Raw genomic sequence first — 25,084 nt, 5'->3', positions numbered from 1 at the left:
ACTTCTGTACAGAACAGACACACATGTTAGAATATAAAGCTACTGATCCCCCTTAGTAAAGGTTAGTAAATACAATTCTGCATCCCTTCTGTACAGAACAGACACACATGTTAGAATATAAAGCTACTGATCCCCCTTAGTAAAGGTTAGTATTCAGACACAGATGACAGAAGACAGGGTACTTCATGTGTCACCCTCCCCCCCAACACCTGAAGATGTGACATGGTGTTGTCATCTGGGTTACAGACAGACACCAGCTGCTATCTCTCTCTCTCACACACACTCACACAGGCCATGCCATGTGGATAGAGGCGGCTGTGTGCAGAGCAGGGTGCAGGCTTACCTCCAGCAGATGAAGTTTGTTGGTAGGAAGTGAAGTGGAGGGATGACAGGCCAGGCTTCCCAGGTCAGGGATGTCCCTCCAGCACAAGCAGCTGCCCCCTTCCTCGCAGGCCTTTTGTGGCAGGAAGGTAAATAAATGAAAAGACAAAGAGCAATAAAGCCTGCCCCTGTTTTATTGCTTCTCTTTCATTCTTGTTATTGTTTTGTTTGCTGAATGTTGTTGTTGTTGTTCTTGCAGCAGCAGCTGCCCCTCCTTAGGCTCCTCTGGGCAGGCAGTGGGGGGTTGCTCTTGTCTTCTGCTCTGTGTCTGGATGCATAAGGACAACGCTTGACCAGCGAGTGCCCAGGGAACCTGTGTGAGGGCCCCCGGGGGGTCCCTTTACCTGAGGAGATAAGGGTCAGCTTGTACACTTAGCTGGCTCAGGCCTGTGCTTGCTAGTAGATTTCCCAGCTCCCCCTGCCCTCTCTCTTCTCAGTGGCTGTTTTCCTTCCCTGGGCTCCAGAGCCAGATCATGGAGTTTCCTGTTGCGCATGCGCCGTCGGGCAACCCTGGGGATTCCGTGCCCACATTGCACAAGCCTGCGCTACGGGAGCCGAGATGACAGTGCGGCGGCCATCTTGGTTGTGGGCAAGCAGATACGTCGCCGTTTCGAAACGTTTTTGGTTGCCCCCTCCTTTTAGGTGTTTGTGCGAGGCAATAAAATGACAGGCGGTGCTGAGATGTTTTGATATGGTTTATCCGTTTAGCGAACGTTTCCGAGCCCTCTGGTCCCGTGGCTGGTTGCAGGGAGCTGAGAGTTCACAAGATGGCTGGTTACATAGGCATGTTTTACAAGTGTGTAGGGTTCGTGGCATGAAGAACATGTATGATACATGGGGGGAGTGACAGGCGGGAGAACGTCTGCTCTGCTCAGGAGCCAACCAAACATGGAGCTGTGAGGAGCCCAGTCATATTCATCATTCCTGTCAGGAGGGAGGTGGGAGAAGTGCCTGCCACTGCTGAGTACTAATAAAGAAATGTGACAAAAACAAATCACCAATATAACATTTTAGTCACAGAAAGATGGAATTAAATAAAAAGTGGAAAATGGCAGTTTTCTGTATGGTTACCAGAAACAGGTATTTTCTGCTATGAGTGGCCATAAAAAAACGCCAATTGGTCCTGATATCAGTTTTCGAGTCCTAGTACAGTACACCGTCAATATACATGGTCACTGCCATTTCTTTACTCCTAAAAATGCTAAACGTCTGGCTCTTATGCCGACTTAGCTCCAGTGCTCTCCTAAAGGCCTGTTTGCAGTTGGTTTGGGAGCATCTGACAGGGTGGTGAGGACTTGGAGGCATTATATCCTCTCCCCACCACCTGTTTTACCCCCCTAAGGGTGAATTCACACTGACAGACGTCTTACAGAATGTCACCACATGGACACACAGGAAGCAATTGTTTCCTATGTGTCCCATTCACACAGCAATGCAGCCCTGGGCTGCGCTGCAGCGTGCTGCAATAAAAAGCAGATACAGTGGATATACAAAGTCTACACACCCCTGTTAAAATTTCAGGTTTCTGTGATGAAAAAAAATGAGACAAAGATAAATCATTGTAGTATCTAAAGAGCAAGAATGGGGCTTTCACGGTGTTGACTTTCCCTTTCAGAGGAAATTCAAATACACAAATCTTAAAAATGTTCTACTTTATTCATTACCTTTAAAAATAATTTGTCGAAAGATCACAGATAAAATCAATACAAGTATATTGCACAAACTGTTGAACAATCCAAGATTATCACCACCCTCAGACTAGGAAGTTCAACCCCTCCCACAGATCTGTTGTATATACAGTATGACCAGTGTGAATGAAGGAAGGTGACAAACACCTACCAACGCGTTTCGCCTTTCTGGCTTCCTCAGGGGTATTTAGTTGTAACCCTGTGGAGTTATACAGGCTGTGTTATCTGAAATGCCCAGTAGATGGACTCAGTATGCTGTTAATAAAACATTGAGCATTGATCACATGACTGGCTGCCTTTCCAGTCTCATGATTGTGGCATCATCGCAGGTCCTGTTAGGACTTCCGGGCACAGCTCTGGGGAAGGAGGTCCTGTAAGACTTCAAAAAGTTACCACATGCTCAGCCAGAGAGAGGACAGGCTACTAGCCGTGAAAGACTGCAGCACAGAGACAGAACCCTGCTGAGAGAACTTGCTTCACCCAAGACCACACCAGCTGAGAGAGGGACCCGCTGGCAAAGACAAGCACTGAGTCCAGACGTCTGGTGAATTCCGTGAGAGGAGACTGCCGCGGACTGATCTGGTTAATCGTGTTGTGAGGGTAAGCCAAGCCTCTCCCTGTATCACCACAGGGCACCTGTCTCCTCACTCATAGTAAAGACTCTGAGGTTCAGAGTGGACATTGCACATTTCAGGCTGTTTCAGTGACTCTGCGGAACAGGACTTATAAGGGCCCCAACTCTCCCATGTGCACCAACAGCCACTAGGGCGAAGATAAGGGGGTGGGACGCAGGTGTGCTAGTGGGTGGGTGAGGAAAATCCACATTGCATTGTTATCTACGTTACTCTACGATCTACGATCTTGAATCGTGAAATGCGTCAACTGTCTGTGGCTCGATTGTCTTGTCTTGTTAGATTTACAATCTTAATAAAGGATCATTTTATCTTCATCCACTGGAGTGCAGTGAAACCTCTTTTCGTTTACATTGAGTGGATCCAGACCACAGACTGGACTTGAACCTAGTTGCTTGAGGGTTGGATTGTCCTCACCTGGAGCGGTGTACATTTTCTTTCAGTGATCCATATTTAGTAAAGAGGGTTCAGATAGGTGAAAAGTCAAATTGTAGTCTCAGAGCGAGTTTGGACATTCGCCTCAACCGATCAAATGCTCTGCCAATATTCCAAAAAGGAGAGATAAAGGGAGAGAAAAAGGTGAAGCAACATGCGTCCACATCCAAAGGAGAAAATCCACCCAAACCGAGGCATCCGACCCAGTCAGGGGAGGGAAGGGGGGACAGGTACCCAACCTATCACAGATAACCTCAGTCCCAATGGCCTCAATCCCGCTGGTTCTGTGATGGAGGAAACAGAGTTAGCTGGGATCCAGGAAAGGATCTGTGTCCTGGTGTTCGTATTAAGCTGAAGCATCGGAAGTCATCTTTTTGGACCCAATACTTTCATAGGTGTGGGACTTGGCAGTTTGTACTTTTACCCCCAAACCGGATGAAGAGACATCTGTTTCCTCCATCACAGAACCAGTGGGATTGAGGCCATTGGGACTGAGGTTATCTGTCGGGAGGAGAACGTCACCCTCCTTCATTCACACCGGTCATACTGTATATACAGCAGATCTGTGGGAGGGGTTGAACTTCCTAATCTGAGGGTGGTGATAATCTTGGATTGTTCAACAATTTGTGCAATATACTTGTATTGATTTTATCTGTGATCTTTTGACAAATTATTTTTATTGGTAATGAAGAAAGTAAAAATGTTTTAACCGGTTGCCGACCGCCACACGACTATATACTGCGGCGGTCAGCCCCGGCCAGGCAGAGTGACGTATCAATACGTCACTCGCCTGTCACTGACTTGCGAGCCTACTGCGGGCGGGCGCGCGCCCGCCGAGGCGCGCGCCCGCCGCGGCTCGTTCACAGACAAGTCAGGGCGTGTGACCGGCGGACTCGATGTCCGCCAGTCACACTACGATCGCTCCTGTGAAGGGAGAAAGACAGAGCGGCTTGTGTAAACAAGCTGCCTGTCAGTTCTCCCTGTGTAAAAGTGAAGATCTGACCGTTCTACTATGTAGAACTGTTGATCTTTGCTTTTACACCAATAGCAATGTCCCTGCAAAGTTAGAATCACGCCCCTAGGACACACTTAACCCCTCCCTGTCCAATAAAGTTAACCCCTTCCCTGCCAGTGTCATTTTTGCAGTAACAGTGCATATGTATAGCACTGATTACTGCAGTAATGTCACTGGTACCCCCAAAAAAGTCAAAAATGTCAGTCAAGGGTCCGATCTGTCCGCCGCAATGTCGCAGTACCGAAAAAAAAATCGCAGATCGCCGCCATTACGCGTTAAAAAAAAAACCACCAAAAATGACAAACATCTTTCCCTTTGTTAGTAAACGCGATAACTTTTGCGCAAACCAATCAAAATACGCTTTTTGCGATTTTTTTTACCAAACATAGGTAGCATAAAACAAATTGGCCGAAAAATGTTAAAAAATTTTGATTTTTACATTTTTTTGGGGGAATTTCATATAAAAAAATGTGAAAAATATTGTTATTTTTGCAAAATTTACGCTCTTTTTTTGTTTATAGCGCGTGATCAAAAAATCGCACAGGTGATCAAATACCACCAAAAGAAAGCTCTGTTTGTGGGAAAAAAAGGACGTCAAATTCGTTTAGGTACAGCGTCGCACGACCGCGCAATTGTCCGTTAAAGTCACGCAGTAAAAAAATCGCAAAAAAAACCCTGGTCCTTTAGCAGCCAAATCCTCCGGGGCTTAAGTGGTTAATATGTGTGTATTTGAATTTCTTCTGAAAGGGGAAGTCAACACAGTGAAAGCCCCATTCTTGCTCTTTTGATACTACCTTTATATCTTGGGGTGTGGTGTTGACGTGATTGGCTAGGTCTTTATATAAATTAAAAAAGATAAATAATTTCAGAACTTTTCCACCTTAAAAGCGGTTGTATATTTTGTTATTTTTACCTACAGGTAAGTCTATAAAAGGCTTACCTATAGGTAAAATAAATATCTCCTAAATGCACCGTTTAGGAGATATTCACCCTGCATGCAACCGCTGATGCCAGCGGCACATGCGCTCTAAAGGTCCGGCATATCGTGCCGGGAACTTCAGAGCTTCTTGCCGGAACCGAGGGCTCCCACCCAAGGGAGTAATGTCATTGCGGCTCTTGCCACTCACAGCGCCGGAGCCTGCGAACCCGGAAGAAACGCCAGGAGAACATGTCAGCTCCCTCAGCGGTGACCGGGCGCCGCTGCGGGGGCTTCGTTCTAAGGTAAGTATTTCATAATGTGTGCGTTTTTTTTTTTTTTTTAAGGGTATACATCAGCTTTAATGTGACCTATAAACTGTACAACTCAGTTTAACAACAAACTGAAATCTTTTAGGTGGGGGGAAGCAGGGCTGTCTTTAACACAGGGCAAAAGGGGCGGCTGCCCTGGGCCCATTCATTGTTGTGGGTCCCAAAGCAGCTTCCCCTTGAGCCCGCACTGCCTGCAAATAGTTGATAAGTGGATTTGGGAGGGCCCAAGAAAATATTTGCCCAGGGTCCAATCAATATTAAAGACGGCCCTGGGGGGAAGTACAAATAAACTAAAATAATATGGTTGCATAAGTGTGCACACCCTTAAACTAATACTTTGTTGAAGCATCTTTTGAGTTTATTACAGCACTCAGTCTTTTTGGGTATGAGTCTATCAGCATGGCACATCTTGACTTGACAATATTTGCCCACTCTTCTTTGCAAAAACACTCCAAATCTGTCAGATTGTGAGGACATCTCCAATGTACAGCCCTCTTCAGATCACCCCACAGATTTTCAATCGGATTCAGGTCTGGGCTCTGGCTGGGCCATTCGAAAACTTTCATCTTCTTCTGGTGAAGCCATTCCTTTGTTGATTTGGATGTTTGCTTTGGGTCGTTGTTGTGCTTCATGAAAGATGAAGTTCCTCTCCATGTTCAGCTTTCTAGCAGAAGCCTGAAGATTTTGTGCCAATATTGACTGGTATTTGGAACTGTTCATAATTCCCTCTACCTTGACTAGGGTCCTTGTTCCAGCTGAAGAAAAACAGCTTCAAAGCAAGATGCTGTCACCACCATGCTTCCCTGTAGGTATGGTGTTCTTTTGCTGATGTGCAGTGTTTTTTTGCACCAAACATATCTTTTGGAATTATGGCCAAAAAGTTTAACCTTGGTTTCATCCAGACCATAACACATTTTTCCACATGCTTTTGGGAGACTTCAGATTTGGTTTTGCAAAATTTAGCCAGGCTTGGATGTTTTTCTTTATAAGGAAAGGCTTCCATCTTGCCACTCTACCCCATAGCCCAGACATATGAAGAATATGGGAGATTGTTGTCACATGTACCACACAGACAGTGCTTGCCAGATATTTCTGCAGCTCCTTTAAGGTTTCTGTAGGCCTCTTGGCAGCCTCCCTGACCAGTTTTCTTCTCGTCTTTTCATCAATTTTGGAGGGACGTCCAGTTCTTGGTAATGTCATTGTTGTGCCATATTTTCTACACTTGATGATGACTTTCTTCACTGTGTTCTATGGTATAACTAATGCCTTGGAGATTGTTTGTACCCTTCTCCTGACTGATACCTTTTACCAATGAGATCCCTCTGATGCTTTGGAAGCTCCCTGTGGACCATGGCTGTTGCTGTAGGATGCGACTAAGAACATGTCAGGAAAGACCTACTAGAACAGCTGAACTTTATTTGGGGTTAATCAGAGGCACTTTAAATGATGGCAAGTTTGCACTTACTCCTATTTAACATGAGTTTGAATGAAATTGCTTAATTCTGAACACAGCTACATCCCCAGCTATAAGAGGGTGTGCACACTTATGCAACCACATTATTTTCATTTTTGTTTTTTACTCCCCCCCCCCCCCCCCTAAAATATTTCAGTTTGTTTTTCAATCGAGTTGTACAGTTTATAGGTCACATTAAAGGTTGAAAAAGTTCTGAAATGATTTGTCTTTGTCTCATTTTTTTACATCACAGAAACCTGACATTTCAACAGGGGTTTGTAGACTTTTTATATTCACTGTATACTGCATTTTATCACAGCACACCGTGGCAAATGCTCCCCATTCATTTGAAAGTTTTGCATTCTGAGGGCGGTACCACCCGCCAAGCGCAGCACAGGGTATAATTCCTGCTGTGGCAACAACATGTGTAGAACTCCGCCTGCTGCCCTTACAGCAAAAGGGGCTTTGGAAAGGAGTTCCCCTTGGGGTGGGACTTTTAAGGCACAGGTAGTAATATTGGAGTGATCTCACATGAGCATACTATATGTTACAGCAAAAGGGGAAGCAGTTGAGGGGTGGTAGGTCTCACCAAGTTGCATTTGTATATTATAATCAATACACTTAGGGGGAGATTTACTAAAACTGGAGAGTGCAAAATCTGGTGCAGCTCTGCATAGTAACCAATCCGCTTCCAGGTTTTATTGCTAAAGCTTAATTAAACAAGCTGAAGTTATAGGCTGATTGGCTACCATACACAGCTGCACCAAATTCTGAGTGCTCCAGTTTTAGTAAATCTCCCCCTTAGTTTCACATGTGGATTCTTTCAATTCAGCTGTGCAGGTCACTTTCACCACTCCTAATTATACCATGTGGTTGCTTTTGGCTATTCAATCATTATTTAAAAAAATTAAAACATTTTTACCTTTCCATCATTTTTAATTTTATTTATTTTAAATGGTGCACATCACCAGCCATTTACACTTCTTTTTTTCTAGCCACCATCCTGGCAGATTATGTTGGACAGTTCTGTTTGCCTGTTTTTCCATCTGTTCTGTTTTGCGCTGCCGGCCCATTTTGGAACCTTTACCTTGTGATTTTGGCATGCAGCATCCTGCATTTTTGTAAGTATGAATCCCTTAGTCTGATTCCCACATTCCATTATACCTAATACATTTCCATGTTCATTACTATGTTATATATATATAAATATATATATTTTTTTTTATCACTTTACTTTATAGATTATGTCTATGCATCAACCCCTGAAGAGTGAGACTTTACTCACGAAACGCGTCAGTTCACCACAGATGCCATGACACATTTACTATGTACTATTTGATTACTCTATGTACCAATGTAATGGATTTGTATACTACGGCCTAGTAATCGACTGATATTGTTTTTTCGTTGCCGATACCGATATTTTGCCGATCGCATATCGGTATCGGCCGATATTGGCTGAAATTTTCACACATGTAAAAATTACCCAAAAAAACATAAAAATCGACAGAAATCTCTTAATAAACATGTTAATCTTTACTTATTAACATTTTTAACATTAAGTGCTCGTTCTTTACACCTTAACTGCATAAAAACTGATATGAAAACTTCAATTCCAGGGACATTTGCTTTGCATTTCACATCCTGATTGTGCATTAATGCATAAAACTGACTGCACTGCAGTAACATATTGCAGTGTGTGAGTCCACTACTGCAGCACTTTTATGATAAAAGTGCTGCAATAGTGGACTCACACACTGCAATATGTTACTGCAGTGTAGTCAGTGCAAAACAGCTAGAAAAAAACTAGGCAACAACAGATACACAAAATACACATACAGTGGATTGGATGGACTGGAGTCAGTGGAAGAGGACTACCTCTGCAGTAAGGCACTGACTGCAACTAATGCAGTGCAGTCAGTGCAAAACTGCTAGAAAAAGAGCAAGGCAACAGCTACACATTTCACAGTGTATTGGACTGGACTGGAGTCAGTGGAGGACTACTACCCTCTGCAGTAAGAAACTGACTGCAACTAATGCAGTGCAGTCAGTGCAAACCTGCTGGAAAAAGAGCAAGGCAACAGATACACAATGTCACAGTGGATTGGACTGGACTGGAGTCAGTGGAGGACTACCCTCTGCAGTAAGGCACTGACTGCAACTAATACAGTTCAGTCAGTGCAAAACTGTTAGTAAAAAGCTAAGCAACAGCTAGATAGTGGATTGGATTGGACTCTTAGCAGTAGGGCACTCACTGCAACTACAGCAGTCAGTGCTAAACTGCTAGAAAAAATCTAGGCAACAGCTAGACAGTGGATTGGATTGGAGTCAGTGGACTACCTCTGCAGTAGGGCACTCACTGCAACTACAGCAGTCAGTGCAAAACTGGTAGAAAAAGAGCAAGGCAACAGCTACACAATGTCACAGTGGATTGGACTGGACTGGAGTCAGTGGAGGACTACCCTCTGCAGTAAGGCACTTACTGCAACTAATGCAGTTCAGTCAGTGCAAAACTACTAGAAAAAAAAAGCTAGGCAACAGCTAGACAGTGGATTGGATTGCAGCCAGTGGACTACCTCTGCAGTAGGGCACTCACTGCAACTAATGCAGTTCAGTCAGTGCAAAACTGCTAGAAAAAAGCTAGGCAACAGCTAGACAGTGGATTGAATTGGACTCTTAGCAGTAGGGCACTTACTGCAACTACAGAAGTCAGTGCAAAACTGCTAGAAAAAAAAGGTAGGCAACAGCTAGACAGTGGATTGGAGTGCAGTGGAGTGGACACTTCTCTTTTCAACACTCCCAGTTAAGTAGAACTATATTATAATGCAGAAAGCGGAACATTTCAGCATGTCCATGGTCACCTGTTAAAGGTCTTCTGTTTTGTTGAAACAATCAGTGTTGGGGGTAACTAGTTACAAAGTAACTGATTACAGTAACTACATTACTTTTTTTGGTAACTAAGTAAAGTAACTAGTTACAATACTAATATTGGTAACTACACTACTTTACTAGGCTATAGGAGGTAACTACACTACTTTACTAGGCTGTAGGAACGCGCTTTCCTGCGTTACCCAAGCCGTGCGATAAAATCGTTATTTCGAAGAATAGAGAGGGATGAAGTTTATGACTTTTTGTTGCACTTTATGTTTTATTCTGTTTTTTCAGGTTTTGTTCTCATGTTTCCCAAAGCCTGTGTTTATACAATAAACTCTATGCAGAAAGAGTGTCATGTATCTTCTTCTACACGGTCAATTAAGAAAGAGGAAAGTAAAGTAATAAGTAGTGAAGTTACTTTTCAAATGCAGTAACTAGTAAAGTAATCTCATTACAATTTACAGAAGTAACTAGTAACTAGTTAAATTTTTTGAGTAACTACCCCAACACTGGAAACAATGCTGCAACTTCGTAAACATGCTCAGGAGTGGAGGACAGAGGAGCAGAGAGAGAGAGCGATAGGTATCTTCTAGCATGGGAAGCAAGTCTTTTGTAGCGTGCCTCATTTTCTCTCCCCCACTGAAGAGGATGACTTCTTCTGTCAATTACGGCTTCTTTCAAATAGAGATGAAGTTCATCATCCAAGCTCATCGTTGCAGATTCAGAAGAAATTGAATCCTCCGCATGAGGCCCCAAAAAAACACAGAAAATGTCATGATCAATTTGACGACGATGAAGCAGATTCTCTTCTGTTCATTGACGTATTTTTGGACATTTGTCTGTTTTTTCAGCATGCTGCTCTTCATAAAAGTAGTGTTCTGGACTTTTCTTTTCGGCAGGAACCTCCTGCACTTCCATATCTTCTGTCAGCCATTGTTTCGCCTTAGCCAATACATCATCAGAAGAGAAAGCATGGTTCTTGTATCGAGGATTCAAAAGACTTGCAAGCACAACATGTTTAATCTCTTCATGCTTCTCAAAACATATATCAAGCAAAGCTCTTTGGCTTGACAGACCATCATTTGAAAGTTGGAGGGTGTTGTGTGCCATGATTACACAGAGGTCTGACATATCAGCAAGCCTCACTCCTTTAGGCATGTTTGCTCCACTGTCTCTAAGTTGCGCAAGCATCACTCAGTCTTTGTTGATTCCCCATTCTTCAAGCATGCCTAGAAACATTTCTCTACTGTACTCAGCTGTGTGGGATCCTTGCATCACTTTTGTATTCAACACCAATTGCCTTTTTGTCCATCCGCTGTCAATGAAGTGGCATGTAAGAATGAGTAGTGACTCGGACTCTGTTTGTGACCAGCAGTCCGTCGTGAATGAGAGTGAGTTGCCAGCATTCTCTGGTTGCAGCATAGCCTTTACTTTGTCAACTACCTTTTGGTGTAGCTTTGCCAGCATTTTGGTTCAATAATACTTCTCACTCTTCAGTGTGTAGCTTGGCTCAAGCATGGATATCAACCGCTTAAATCCTGATTCAGACACCATTGTAAATGGCTGGTTATCAGTGACAAATCATCTCTGTGATTACTCTGTCCAGCAGTTGGGATCTTCCATCTGAATCTATGTATCAATGTAATGTGCTGGGCTGCTTGGATGTAATGGTCCTTGCTACCCTTGTGTACTGTGCCCTCCTAACCCCCTGTGCTCTGTCCTGCTGACCACCTGTACACTACTCTACTGACCCTTGTACCCTGCCCTGTTGACCCCCTCTACTTTGCCTGACCCCTGTACTTTTTTTGTACTGACCCCCTGTGCTCTGTCCTGCTGACCCCCTGTGCTCTGTCCTGCTGAACCCCTGTGCTCTGTCCTGCTGACCCCCTGTGCTGTGCTCTGCTCTGCTAAACCCCTGTGCTGTGCACTGCTGACCTCCAGAGCTCTGTCCTGCTGACCTGCTGAGCTCTGTCCTGTTAAACCTCTTGTGCTCTGCCCTGCTGACCCTCTGTACCCTGCCCTGCTATCCCCTGTATACTGCCTTCTTTTTGGATAAAGGTTTTATACAAATGAATAAAAGGGGATCATTGTAAGCACCCCTAGTGGTAATGGTGGGGATAGTGGTAAATGGTTTGTGTCATCCCTCTAACAGCCACTTTTGCTGGACAGCTTGTTATGTTAAAGGAATTTGAAAAATAAAAATCCTTACTGGCAGAATCACCAGATGAAAAAAAGAGAAAAAGCCTAAAAAAAAAAGCGAATGCAGCCACCACATCTGAATTACAACCCAAATTCCAAAAACCCATATTTTATTCACAATAGAAAATATATCAAATATCAAATTGTTAAACTGAGAAAATCTACTATTTTAGGGAAAGAATAAGGTAATGTTGAAATTAATGGCAGTGATACATGTCAAGAAAGTTGGGACAAGGCTATGTTTATCACAATGTAACATCCCCTCTTTTTTTAGCAACACTATAAATGTATCAGAACAGAGGAAAGCAGTTGCTGAAATTTTTTGTTCTACAACCTCAATATACACTGCGGTGCAAAAGTTTTAGGCAGGTGTGAAAAAAGGTGTAAATTAAGAATGTTATCAGAAATAGAAGTAGTTTACTCTTTTTTTGAAAGTCAATGAACAGAAATGTAATCCAATTCAAATCAATATTTGGTTTGACCACCTTTGCCTTCAAAACATCATCAATTCTTCTAGGTACATTTACACACAGTTTTTGAAGGAATTTGACAGGTTGGTTGTTCCAGACATCTTGGAGAACTAACCACAGATCTTCTGTGGATGTAGGTTGCCTCAAATCCTTCTGTCTCTTCACGTAATCCCAGATAGACTCGATGATGTTGAGATCGGGCTTCTGTGGGGGCCAAACCATCACTTCCAGGACTTCTTGTTCTTCTTTACGCAGAAGATAGTTCTTAATTACATTGTATGTTTGGGGTCATTGTCCTGCTGCAGAATAAATTTGGAGCTAATCACACACCTCCCTGATGGTATGGCACAATGATGAGTATTCGTCTGTATTTCTCAGCATTGAATACACCATTGATCCTGACTAATTGTCCAACTCTATTTGCAGAAGTGCAACCCCAAACTTGCAAGGAACCTCCATTATGCTTCATTGTTGCCTGCAGATACTCATTTTTGTATCAATGTCCAGCTCTTCAGCAAACAGCCTCCTGCTACAGCCAAATATTTAAAATTTTGACTCATCAAACCAGAACACCTGCTGCTATTTTTCTGCACCGCAGTTCCTCTATTTTCGTGCATAGCTGAGTTGCTTAGCCTTGTTTCAACATCTGAGGTAAGTTTTTTGGCTGCAATTCTTCCATGAAGACCACTTGTGGCCAGACTTCTTCAGACAGTAGATGGGTGCAGTGGCGTAGCGTGGGGGGGTGCAGGGGGGGCCGGCCGCACCGGGCGCAACATCTGGGGGGGGGGGGCGCGCTTGCACTCGCAGCTCTCTGCCCCTGCCTGGCTCACTCACTCACTCTCTCTCACTGCGGTGCTGGCTGTGCGAATCCGATCCGAGCCGCCGGGTCGCCGCCCACTGTGGAAGGGGGAGGTGCCAGGCGTGCGGAGAGCGAGGGACTATCTGGGGGATGGACAGTGCACTGCAGCGGCCGCCCAGCGCAGCGCTGAGCGCGGGAGAGAGCCACACCAGACCAGCCCAGGCAGCAGCAAGAAGAAGCTGGCAGCGGCAGCAGGTGACACAGGCCAGAGAGGAGAGAGCCAGTGGTGACAGACGCTGCAGGAGGAAAACTCACCTCACCCTGGCCTGCTGTAAGGGGGAGATCTATATGGGGGATGGGACCTCTCCTCACCCTGGCTTGCTGTAAGGGGGGATCTATATGGGGGAACTCACCCTGGCCTGCTGTAAGAGGGGATCTATATGGGGGACCTCACCCTGGCCTGCTGTAAAGGAGGATCTATGGGGGACCTGCCCAGGCCTGCTCTAAAGGGGGATCTATAGGGACCCTGCTCTTAAGGGGATCTATGCCATAGATTCCCCCCTTTAGAGCAGGATCCCCCTAGATCCCCTTTAGAGCAGGCCAGGGCCCCCATAGATCCCCTTTAGAGCAGGCCAGGGTCCCCATAGATCCCCTTTTAGAGCAGGGTCCCCATAGATTCCCCACTTTAGAGAAATATCCCCATAGATTATATGGGGACCATTCTCTAAAGGGGGATCAAAGGGGGACCCTGCTCTAAAAGGAGATCTATGGGGACCCTGGCCTGCTCTAAAGGGGATCTATGGGGGCCCTGGCCTGCTCTAAAGTGCTTAGGGGGTAAGGGTTTCTTTAACTAATCTAGTGGAAGAGACTCAAGTGCTAAAATCCCGCAGGTTAGGGGGCGCAAATTACTTGCCTTGCCCCGGGTGCTGACAACCCACGCTACGCCACTGGATGGGTGTACCTGGGTCCCACTGGTCAAGTTTCAATGGCTGACCACTGTGTCTACGGTCCTTAACGTTGCCCGTTATTTTGTGCCTGTTATGAGGCAGGTGGAAGCCTGTCGTGCAGAGAAGGCTTACCGTTGCCGGTGGGCGGAGCTTGGTTGGAAACCCGAGGTGAGTAGCACAGGCTAACCTAAGGTGCGGGGTCTAAGCATCCACTGGTCTTCACCAGGGCCTCTGATGGTGAGGATGGATTTGGCTGCAGGTGGATACCAGGTCGCGGTCCCCAGGGTCGCCCCACCAGGGGGTAACCGGTCAAGGTCCGAAGGTAGATGAGCCGACAAGGAGAATCCAGAAGAGTAGTCAAAACGAGCCGGGATCAGGACAGGCAGCAAACAAGCGAAGTCAGGGACGAGCCAAAGGTCAACAGGTATCAGACAGGAAATCAACAGGAAGCAGGTTCAGAACACAGGAGAGCTGAAGACAACACAGCCAAGTGCAGTGCTGCTGAGCTGTTTAAATAAGGCAGTCTATTTGCCAATTATTGCAATTAGTCTGCTCTGGGTTAACCCTTTAGGTTGCAGACTCATGAAAGCACATCAGTGTGCTCAGGAAGCGTTCCTAACAGTGCCTCTTGAAAACCGCATGAACAGCACATCTTGAAACTCCAGTCTACTTTGAAATCTTTGCCTGTGAGACACCTTGCTGATGCTTTATAATTACCTTGTGTCTTGTTGCTGTGCTTAGGCTTGTCATGGTGTATGACCTGTTTCATGAAACGGTCTTCTATGACCTCACCTTAGTAGCATAGTTTGGCTGCTCTTAACCCAGCTGTTTCTGTTTCAGTTATTGACTGTGTTTCACCCTATATATGAAATTCATCATTAGCACCTGCTTGGTATATTTTATTAATCATATACCTGACTTCAATTTCCTACAAAGTGGTTTACTTTGTGCAAGTGTACAAATGTGCAAGTGTAAGAATTGATTCTGGTTTGAAGTCAAAGGGTAGTCTCAGCAGATATTGATTTGACTTAGATATTTCTTCTGTTCATTAATTTTGCATTTTGTAAATTGATAAAATAAACAATTAAAATCTATATTTTTGAAAGCCTTCCTACTTTACATCATTTCCTCACACCTGCCTAAAACTTTTACTCAGTAATCTGTATCTTTTAGCATTGATGTTGCCTTTCCAGATGTGCAAGCTGCCCATTACGTACTCGCTAATGCACCCTCGTAACTTTGGAGATGCAGGCTTTTCAACTGAGCACTGATAACAAGCCGGAAGGACCCTCTCCTTTCCAGTTTGGAGGATGCGGTGCCTATTGTTGCCAAAACAAATGTCAAATTTTGATTTGTCTGACCACAGAACAGTTTTCCACTTTGCAGCAGACCATTTTAAATAAGCTTTGGCCCAGAGAAGATGGTGGTGTTTCTGGGTCATGTTCAGATATGGCTTCTTCTTTACACAATAGAGCTTTAACTTGCATTTTTGAATGACACTGCAAATTGTCCTCATGGACAGTGATTTTTGGAAGTAATCCTGAGCCCATGTAGTAATATCCATCACAGAATAATGCCTGTTTTTAATGCAGTGCCGCCTGAGGGCCTGAAGATCACAAGCATCAATTTTTGGGTTTCAGTCTCATCCCTTGTGCACAGAGATCTCTCCAGATTCTCTAAATTTTTGTTCCTAAAATGGTAAATTTTCTCAGTTGAAATATTTGATATGTTTTCTGGAATCTATTGTGAATAAATTATGGATTTATGAGATTTGAAAATCATTGCATTCTGTTTTTTTGTAGATTTTACCCAGCGTCACAGCTTTTTTGTTATTGGGGTTGTATAAGACATTTTTGCTTTTGGGTTTAGATACACTTTATTTTTCCAAGTCATAATTTTATAATTCTACCTTTTAAGGACACCCCCTCTTTTAAAGGAGCTGGATCTGAAATAAACAAGAAAATGGACTGTATTGGAAAAGGAATAATTATTCCAATTCAGTGTATATTTGGAAAAAAACTCAGTTTCAACATAAATCTAGAAAACCATCTGTAACGGTGAACAAAGGGAAACATGTCAGTGTCTCTGACATGGACACCAAAGTCTTGGATTACACTCTAGCCTATTCTGAATCAGATTCGTCTTCGGATGAGAATCGCAAGGGAACTGTCCAAAACCCTGCAGAGCTATGTTTAAACTTTCCCCACAACCTCCCACAGAAAAGAAAGAAAAGATGGAAAGGAAATGCAAATCCCCCAAGAAAGTCCAAGAGGAGGGAGAAAGAACAAAAAGTAATTACAATCTAAGAGGTCAGCAACCAAGGATATCTCAAGCATCCTAAATTTGTCTAAAAGAGAGTTAACGGCAGCGAAGTCGTCATTACTGGCTAAAGGTTTGAATTGTTGTCTCATTAGACACTTTAATTTGTTTGAAACCATTCTTGATGTTAATAAGTTTACCTGGAAATTGACACTCCGTAAGCATTATTATCAGGACACACAGGATGTTTCTCAAAATGAGGTTAACAATTCAATTGGATCAGAATTGTCCATGTGTATGTTTTGTTCCAGGACTTATGTGCTTTACAAGATTTTGAGGAATTACAGGGAGAATCTGCTGGTGGCCAGAAGGGGGCTGACAATCTCCCAGTGGAGGCCTCCTTCGGGCTGAGATCAGATTTTTTACCCAGTGAACTCCAAAGGCAAATCTTTGGATTTGTTTTAAAAGACCATTGAGAAAGAACTTACTAGGTTAGCATTATGTATGAGTAACAAAGAATACATACTGTATATAAAACCTCACTGGGGAGGAACGTGATGCTCCTAAGACTCTGAGTCAGGACACTTTTATTGTCATTAGTAGTTCAGATAAAGGTGGTCTGGTGGTCATTCAAGATGCTTCAATGTATCAGGAGGAGGCCATCTGATAATTATCTGATGAGAGCACTTATACCAAACATAAAGGAAACCCCACTAGTAAATTTATGAAGTTCTGAGTGAACATGTGTATAAAGGGGTTAATTTGGGTGTTCTCTCCGAGAAAAAAGGTGAAGCTATGGCCCCAATTTTCCTATTACCCCGGTGTTCCAACACCTCCCTAAGACCCATATGGGTTTAACTCCCCTGAGGGGTAGTCCCATAGTGGCTGGGATTGGTTCTTTAAATGAAGGTCTTTGGGTGGCTTGCCAACTACAGCTATTAGTCAGAAAACGACCCAGCTATCTAAAGGACACTAAATAACTTTTAAACCTATGTGATCAAATGAAATGGGTAGATGGAGATGTATGGATCACATGTGATGTGTCCAGTCTATACTCTTCCATACCATACACATTGGGGTTGCGGGCTGTCGAGTTCTTTCTGGACAATCACAGAGGGTATTCACCCATACACAAAGAGTACATCTTTGAGTGCCTTATTTATCTTCTTGCACACAATTTTATCTCCAGAGATGTGGAGCATCCATGGATGCTTGGTTTTTTCACCCTCTCTCACCAACCTATACATGGGTTGGTGGGAGAGGGTAAGCATCTTTGGGGATACCAACCAGTTTTATTTGGCCATTAGAGTCATTCGTCACTACATTGATGATCTGCTGTTCATTTGCTCAAGTTCTGTGGGGACTTTAGAAATTTTTTTACAATATTTGAACACAAATGATTTAAACCTGCGGTTCACGGGACATTTTCACATCAGATCAGTTCCATTTCTTGATGTCGTTTTATCCAATCTTAATAGGAAACCTGATGGGCAATACCCTTCTTCGCGCAGATTCTGGGTACCCAAGCCATGTGACTCGTGGGATATCAGTAGGGCAATTTTTGAGGTTGCGCAGAATCTGCAGCGAGGAAAGTGATTTCCAACTGGAAAAAAATGAGATGTATAACAGATTTTATGCACGGGGATATAAATGTCCTTTCTAGGACTATAAATATTGCAGAGGTTACACCCAGGGAAAAACTGTTGAAAGACAAAAAATGTATGTTCAATTTGTCTGATATACCCATCTTTTCCACTCCTTATAGTATGGAATTCAGTAAGATCAGGAGGATTATAGAACGTCATATACCTATTTTATATGGAGATGATTAATATGCAATAATTCTATCTAATGGCCTTAAAACAGCAGGCTCCGTCCTTAACTAATTTCCTATCTCCTGGTAAATATAGTTCCTGTGCCCGCAGCAGAACATGGCTGTATTTTATAGGGAAATTTAAATGTGGAGCAACAAATTGTCCATGTTGCCCCCGACTGATATAATCTGACCAGTTTCGATCTACTGCGAATCACAGGACCTTCATAAATAAATCTTTCACAAATTGCAACACTAAAAATGTGATTTACTTGATAACTTGCAAGGTGTGTGCGACCAGGAGACTTCGAGATAGATTGCACGATCATGTCTATGACATCGAGAAAGAACATGGCAACAATGTAGCTAGACATTTTCTATTGCAGATTCAGGGTATAGAGAAAGTCATCACCCCTAGAAGGTGGAGATAAATTCAGAATCTTATGCAAACAAGAGGTGTTCTGGATATTTTATCTACATATTAGAATTTCAGTGGGCTTGAATCTTGAATGGGATTGGATCCACTTTTATGAATAATTCCCTTATTTCAATTTTAGGTGACTCATTTAGTATAGATGGTATTACTAATGGGATAGTTTTGCCTTGTCCATCCATTGTGTTCTTGTTCCTATAATCAGGAACATATGCTATATCTTTATTATCTTTATTTTTCTTTGTTTCACTCTTTGTTTTTTAGGATTTTTTTGCTCCTTTTCAGGTATATTGTTGTTTATAGAGGCATTTAGATGTATCTTTTTTCTTTTACAGATATAACTTTTAATTGAAAGGTATATCTCCTGTTGACAGATATGTCTCTTAAATAGGAACAAGGATAGAACCGAGCCAGCCTGACCACTCAATCAATTAATTACACCTGTATAATCATGTGATGTTTGATATATATACATGTATTGTGCTTGTGTCTTGCATGGTTTTGACAAAGCACACTAGTCGTGTGAAATGCGTTACCTTACCTCTCCCTTCCTGTACACCATTGTGTGTTTTTTGCTTTTATTTGTCTCCTGAATAAATGAAATTGCATCATCTATGGGAGTGTGGCCATCCTTTGTTTTTATCTGCATAATTGTAAAGCTTGTGTGGCCTCTCTCCAGTCTGCCCACAAAACTGCCAGAGTGGATGACCTTTCCTGTTCTCCCCAACTGGTAGGATAGGCCAGCCATCGGACAGGTGGCCTCATCAGAGCAGGAATGAGCACACTACATTGTTTAAAACTCGTGCATTCATAGTGTGTTCTCTCCTTTTCTTTGCATCAGTGACTTAGCTCAGTGTTGTGCATTGGAGGGAGAGGGAGAGAACGCTGCACATGTGCAGGTTTTGAAGAAAGCAGACTGCACTCTGACATGTGCATAAAAACATGTTAGGGTGAGTGCTCTGTCAAGGTATGGTTGTATTTCCCGAACACTTTAGCTAAGTAATGGGTCAATGTCCTTCATTCATTACAAGGTAAGCTGGTATAGGGTAGTGTACATGTTCATAATGCCTTATGAGTGGCACCATACCTGAAAGAAATTTTAAAACGGAATGTGATCTAAATGTATCTTCTGCAGACAGCCATAAGGAAGGTAGAAGTGCTTTCACACCATCTGGGCACTTATCTTGGTGGTCTGATTGCAGGTTGATACTGCTACCGTAAACTTGGTAAAGTGGCTTGCCACAACTGTAATATAATGTATCCATCTTCTAACATGTCAAAAGTCAGCGGTTAATAGTTCCAGTGGGGCAAACATGTGCAAAGTCAGAGGTGGAATTCGGGCCTCAGCACTCTTTGACACTAAACAAATCACACAGTGTCAATAGACTTGTTTAACCAACTGGAACAAATCAGAGATGATGGAGGAACGTTATTCTGCAAACAGTATACCCTCCCTTAGGGCAATATGGGAGCGATCACTCAGCAACTTGTTGGTTTCTGGTAGTCGCTTTGATCTTTCTTTAGAAATGGGTCACCACTGGATCCCATCTCTGTTTCTTTGCCCAGTACATAGATGACATTTACCTGAGGCCTACACGTAGGCCTTCCTCCATTGATTCAGCAGCTTCCTCATCCACATCTTCAATTCTTGGATGGGAAGTCATTACACTTTGGTGCCCCACTGCGTGACTCCTTGCAGTACAAGCTATCGGATGCGGAACTATCTATTTTACAAAAGGGCCTAAATTTTTGCCCAACATCCAACATTAAAAAATTTGATTTCATCAAAGACCTTCACCTGTTTGCCCGAAAACTCAACTTCAAATATATCTATCATAAGGATAACAAGAAATTGGACAAACACGACCCAGCTTTAGAGACTTTGATTTCTCTACTTGAGGAGAACGAAGATCTTATAGATCGCGTTGACCTTACTTCCCTACTTGCGGGCATCTCCTCTGAACCATTAGAACAGCAAAAGATAGCAGGCACTGATCTTCGTAAGAAATCAGATGCCTACCCTGCAATCCAGAATGCAAACATCAACGCATTCCTTAAAGTTGTATCCAATGATATTGAAAAGTTGAATTCACGCTCTATGTCCCAATCCAATATCTCTCAAGTTCAAAGAGAGGCAATAAATAAATTAGCCACCAATAAACTTATTACCATCAAGCAGGCTGACAAAGGTGGCAACATCGTGATAATGGACAATTCTCATTATATACGTATGTGTAATAACATCTTAAAAAATACCGATTGGTATAGGCGCATCACTCCTGATATAGTTGCCAAATATAACTTGGAGTTTTACCAGCTAGTCGATACAGCCTACTTAAATAATGTCTTTACCAAGCAAATATGGGACTATATCCGTACCAAATTCCCTATCACCCCGACTTTTTATGGGCTTCCCAAAGTGCACAAAAGCACTACAGATCCACCTGGAAGACCCATCATCTCGGGATGTGGGGCATTGACGGATAACGCAAGCAAACTTGTGGATGCCTATCTCCAGCCCCTAGTTCATAGGCTACCTTCATTTACTAAGGACACTATTCATTTTTTAAATAAAATTGAGAATTTGTGGGTCCCTCCTACTGCGTCTTTGGTAACCATCGACGTTGAGGCCCTCTACAGCTCAATTCCCCACTCCAGGGGAACATATCATGTCCTGCCAAAATTTACTCGATGGCTATGGTGAATTTATTTTGGACCTGTTACTGTATATCCTTACTCACAATGTGTTTACTTTTAATGGGTCCCACTACCTCCAGGTACAGGGAGTAGCGATGGGCACATGCTGTGCTCCGTCCTACGCTAACCTGTACCTGGGGGAGTGGGAGCAATTCTTTTTGACCGATGACACATTGTCGGTGTATACCGACCACATTATTTTTTGGACGCGATACATCGACGATGTGTTCCTCATTTGGGATGGCCCTAGGGAATCTCTTGAAGCTTGTTTGGTCCACATAAACAAAAACGATTTCAATCTCTCATTTACCATGAATTTTGATTCTCAGCGTATTACCTTCTTGGATATTGAAATCACACGCAGTGACAATGGGACCCTTCAGAGTAACCTTTTTCGCAAGCCCACAGCAGGAAACACCATCTTGCATGGGTCTAGTTTTCATCCCACTCCCTTACTTCGGTCCATTCCCACCAGCCAGTACCTGAGACTCAGACGTAATTATTCCACTCTGAAAACTTTTCAAGAGGCAGCCAATGGACTTCAAAAACGACTCCAACATAGAGGTTACTCTAATAAATCCCTCAAACAAGCCTACCGGAGAGCGTTGTCAAGTGATAGGGATAAATTACTGGCTCCAAAAATAGTCAATACATCTGACACTAAGGACACCCTCAGGATCATCACCCCCTATATGCAGCAACACCATAAAATAAGACGCATTGTGTCCAGGCACTGGCATCTTTTGTCTTCTGATCCGGTCCTTGGCCAGTATGTGTCTGATTCCCCCAATTTTGTCTTCAAAAGGGCTCCTGCCTTAAGAGACAAAATTGTGCGTAGTGAATTCATTGACACCTCATCGTCCACTTGCTGCAAATATAAGGGGACTTACATATGTGGCAGTTGTAGTTATTGTGGCTACATGCTTACACAAAAATGCCCTGTACTTCCCAATGGCAATATTCACCAAGCAAAACATTTTGCGAATTGCCGGACGATAGGCGTAGTCTATCTCCTGCTCTGTACTTGCCAATGTTTTTACATTGGCAAAACCAAACAAGAATTTTGGCGACGTGCTTATCGCCATATCCTGAGCATGCGTAAATCAGACCCTGATCTACCTTTGGGCAGACATGTGGCCACGGTACATGCAGGCAAGATGCCTAAAGTCAAGTTTCTTATCCTAGATCGAATCCACCCGGGCCCTAGAGGAGGGGACTGGAATAAGTCCCTCCTCCAGCTTGAGCTCAGGTGGATTTATCTCCTAAAGGCCACCGAACCACCAGGACTAAATGGGACCTTATCATTTAAACCATACCTTGAAGGTTTCAATTCTGGAGGGATGGAAACTTGATGTTTTGGCATTTTCCATATGTACTACATATGCTATTTCTTAAATTATTCTTTCCTATCTTTGAATTAATTATATCTTTGTCCTCACTTGATGCCTCTTTTGTCTCTTTTGCCTCATGCCTGTTATATCCTTTGCAGGCACCATTTTTTTCTTCATTTTCCTGTTGGTTTAGTTTTGCATAATTTACTGTATACAATTCTATTCATTGAAGTATTATTATATATAATTTTTTTTCTCTTTTTGTGTTCTAGTCTGTTCTATCATATAACTTTTTTTGTATACCTATACATCAATTGTCATTTTTTGTATTATAACTTTTGTATTATAATATGCTGTTCTCTCTTCCTTGCCTCTGTTCTGTCGATTATTTGTTGTGAATATATGGCTGCCCACTACCAGTGACTAACATGTTAATCACACCTGGTGATCGATTCCAAATCTGGCAACATGTAGCTAGCTTTGATATTTAGTATTTAAAAGCATCAATATTTTCTTCATTTATATCTATATAGTTCCAGCATGTTTTTATTCCGGACTGTGTTCTTCTTTTCTCTCTGTGCATCCCGGCACGGTGAGACACACACCGCAGCCTGCGGTGTGTCTCTTTGGTCCTGTTTTCAACTACCCTGGTCTCTGCACGGTCCAGTGGTGACCAACAAGCAGCCGTGGTGGTTTCCTTCCACTTCCGGTTGCGATCTCCGTGCCGGTGGAACGCAGGTGCCGGCTCCGCCCACACCTTGTCACGCCAGCGCGTGACGTGTGGGGGCGTGCCTGGCATCTGCGCTCCAGGGAGCCCTCCTTGCGAAGCCAGCTTAATTGTTTCTATACCTCGTCACGCCGACGCGTGACGCATGGGGGCGGGCTCGGTATCTGGGTTTCAGGAAGTCCTGTGAAGCCAGCTGAATTACATTTCAACCAATTAGCCTGCATATATTAGGGCACCTCTCCTAGCACTCAGCCAGCGTTTTGGTTGCTGGCTGCAGTGTGGAGAGGACGTTTTTATCTCATTACAACCTGTGTCATTATCAAGGTATGTGCATTCCCCTTGCCCCAAATCTTCAAAGGATGATATCTATCCATCTAATTGTTTTTTGCTATTATTTTTTAATTTTATGACACCTTGTACTCCCTGATACGGGCATTTGTTTCCCCTGACATTACCTTTAAATATACTTTGTCCCCTAAATACATACCGTTTTTTGCATAATCTCTTTGATATGCTTAAACCGCTTTCTAATCAGTTGTTGTCTGCCTATCTTTCAGACCGGCTGTACCTATATTCCTTTCAAGAAATTGCACCTTGGTAGATGGAAAAGGTGCAGGAGATAACAGTACTCGTGGCAACATCCAGGTAGGTCTGGTACTACTGGTTCTTTCTGTTCTCCTCTGCCTGAGCCTACAATCAAGTTGGATAACGAGACCAATGAGGCCAAGGGAAACCAGCATACCCACTCTGGCAAGTTCGTCTTTAGGGCCTTCAGACAAGCCAAGGCGAAATTGATGCTATAGGGCTGCATTATTCCAGCCGGTATCGGAGGCCCGCTTGAAGAATTCTGTGACATAGTCTTTGACAGGGCGGCGACCTTGCTGCAGTGCATGTAGGATGGATTTTACTGTGGCGGATTGCTGGGGCTCGTCAAAGAGCTGGTCCATCGCTTCAAAGAACGATGTGATAGTGTTCAGGACTGCACTGTTCTGTTCTAGAAGGCCCATGACTGTGGTTCTCTGAGAAGCAGGGAGATCGCAAACCCCAGCTTGGTGGATTCAAGTGAGAAAGTTCGTGGCTGCAGAGCGAAATATAGATCACATGAGTTCCTGAATGCCCGGAACTTGTGCCAATCACCTGAGAATCATTTCTGGGGCAGGTACTCGGGGTTCTGGTGGTGGTATAATCACTGTAGGTGCAGATGAGGTCCGTTCAGGCATGGAGGGTCCAGGAGCCACAACAGGTGCAGGGATTGCTGAGGCCATGGATTGGATGTGACCCTCATGCTGGAAATAACCCTCTCTCAGGGTTCTAACTGCTTGGGTAAGCGAGGTAAGTTGCTGGCATAGCGTCTCCAGAACCGAAGCCCCTCTCTCGGTCTACGACATCTGGCTGAGTGGTACTATCACGTACCTGGTGGAGATTGAGCTGTAGAGGGAGCTTCTCTTTCACCTTCTGTCCAACACCCCAGGTAGAGTTGACAGGTAGTGTGGGACAAAGAGTGGCACGAGGGTCGGTATAGCAGATGGCACCAGCTGAGGCTTGACAGGAAACGGATGGCCATGGATCAACAGATGGACACCTGAAACTGGAACTCCGTGATGCTGGATGAGAAGGCAGGAGCATAGCCGGAACAAAAGCCAAGAGGTCGTCAACATGAACATGAGACAAGAGCAGGATCAG

At 43.6% G+C, this 25,084-nt stretch overlaps 2 protein-coding genes across 2 annotated transcripts in view; both read right to left on the bottom strand.

The window, feature by feature from the left end:
* The window catches only part of MBD6 (methyl-CpG binding domain protein 6), a 124,418-nt gene extending 123,567 nt beyond the window's left edge, over positions 1-851 (bottom strand). Inside the window, exon 1 of the mRNA XM_082244784.1 lies at positions 344-851. The gene's annotated coding sequence lies outside the window, so the exon portion shown is untranslated. The remainder of the gene's footprint in view (positions 1-343) is intronic.
* The window catches only part of MARS1 (methionyl-tRNA synthetase 1), a 312,431-nt gene that overhangs the window by 46,228 nt on the left and 241,119 nt on the right, over positions 1-25,084 (bottom strand). The window lies entirely within an intron of this gene.

The sequence above is a fragment of the Pelophylax lessonae genome, assembly GCF_965119305.1.
Source record: "Pelophylax lessonae genome assembly, chromosome: 2".
Taxonomy (NCBI): domain Eukaryota; kingdom Metazoa; phylum Chordata; class Amphibia; order Anura; family Ranidae; genus Pelophylax; species Pelophylax lessonae.
Note: the sequence above shows the minus strand (reverse complement) of the source record. Positions and strands in the feature narration are given on the sequence as shown.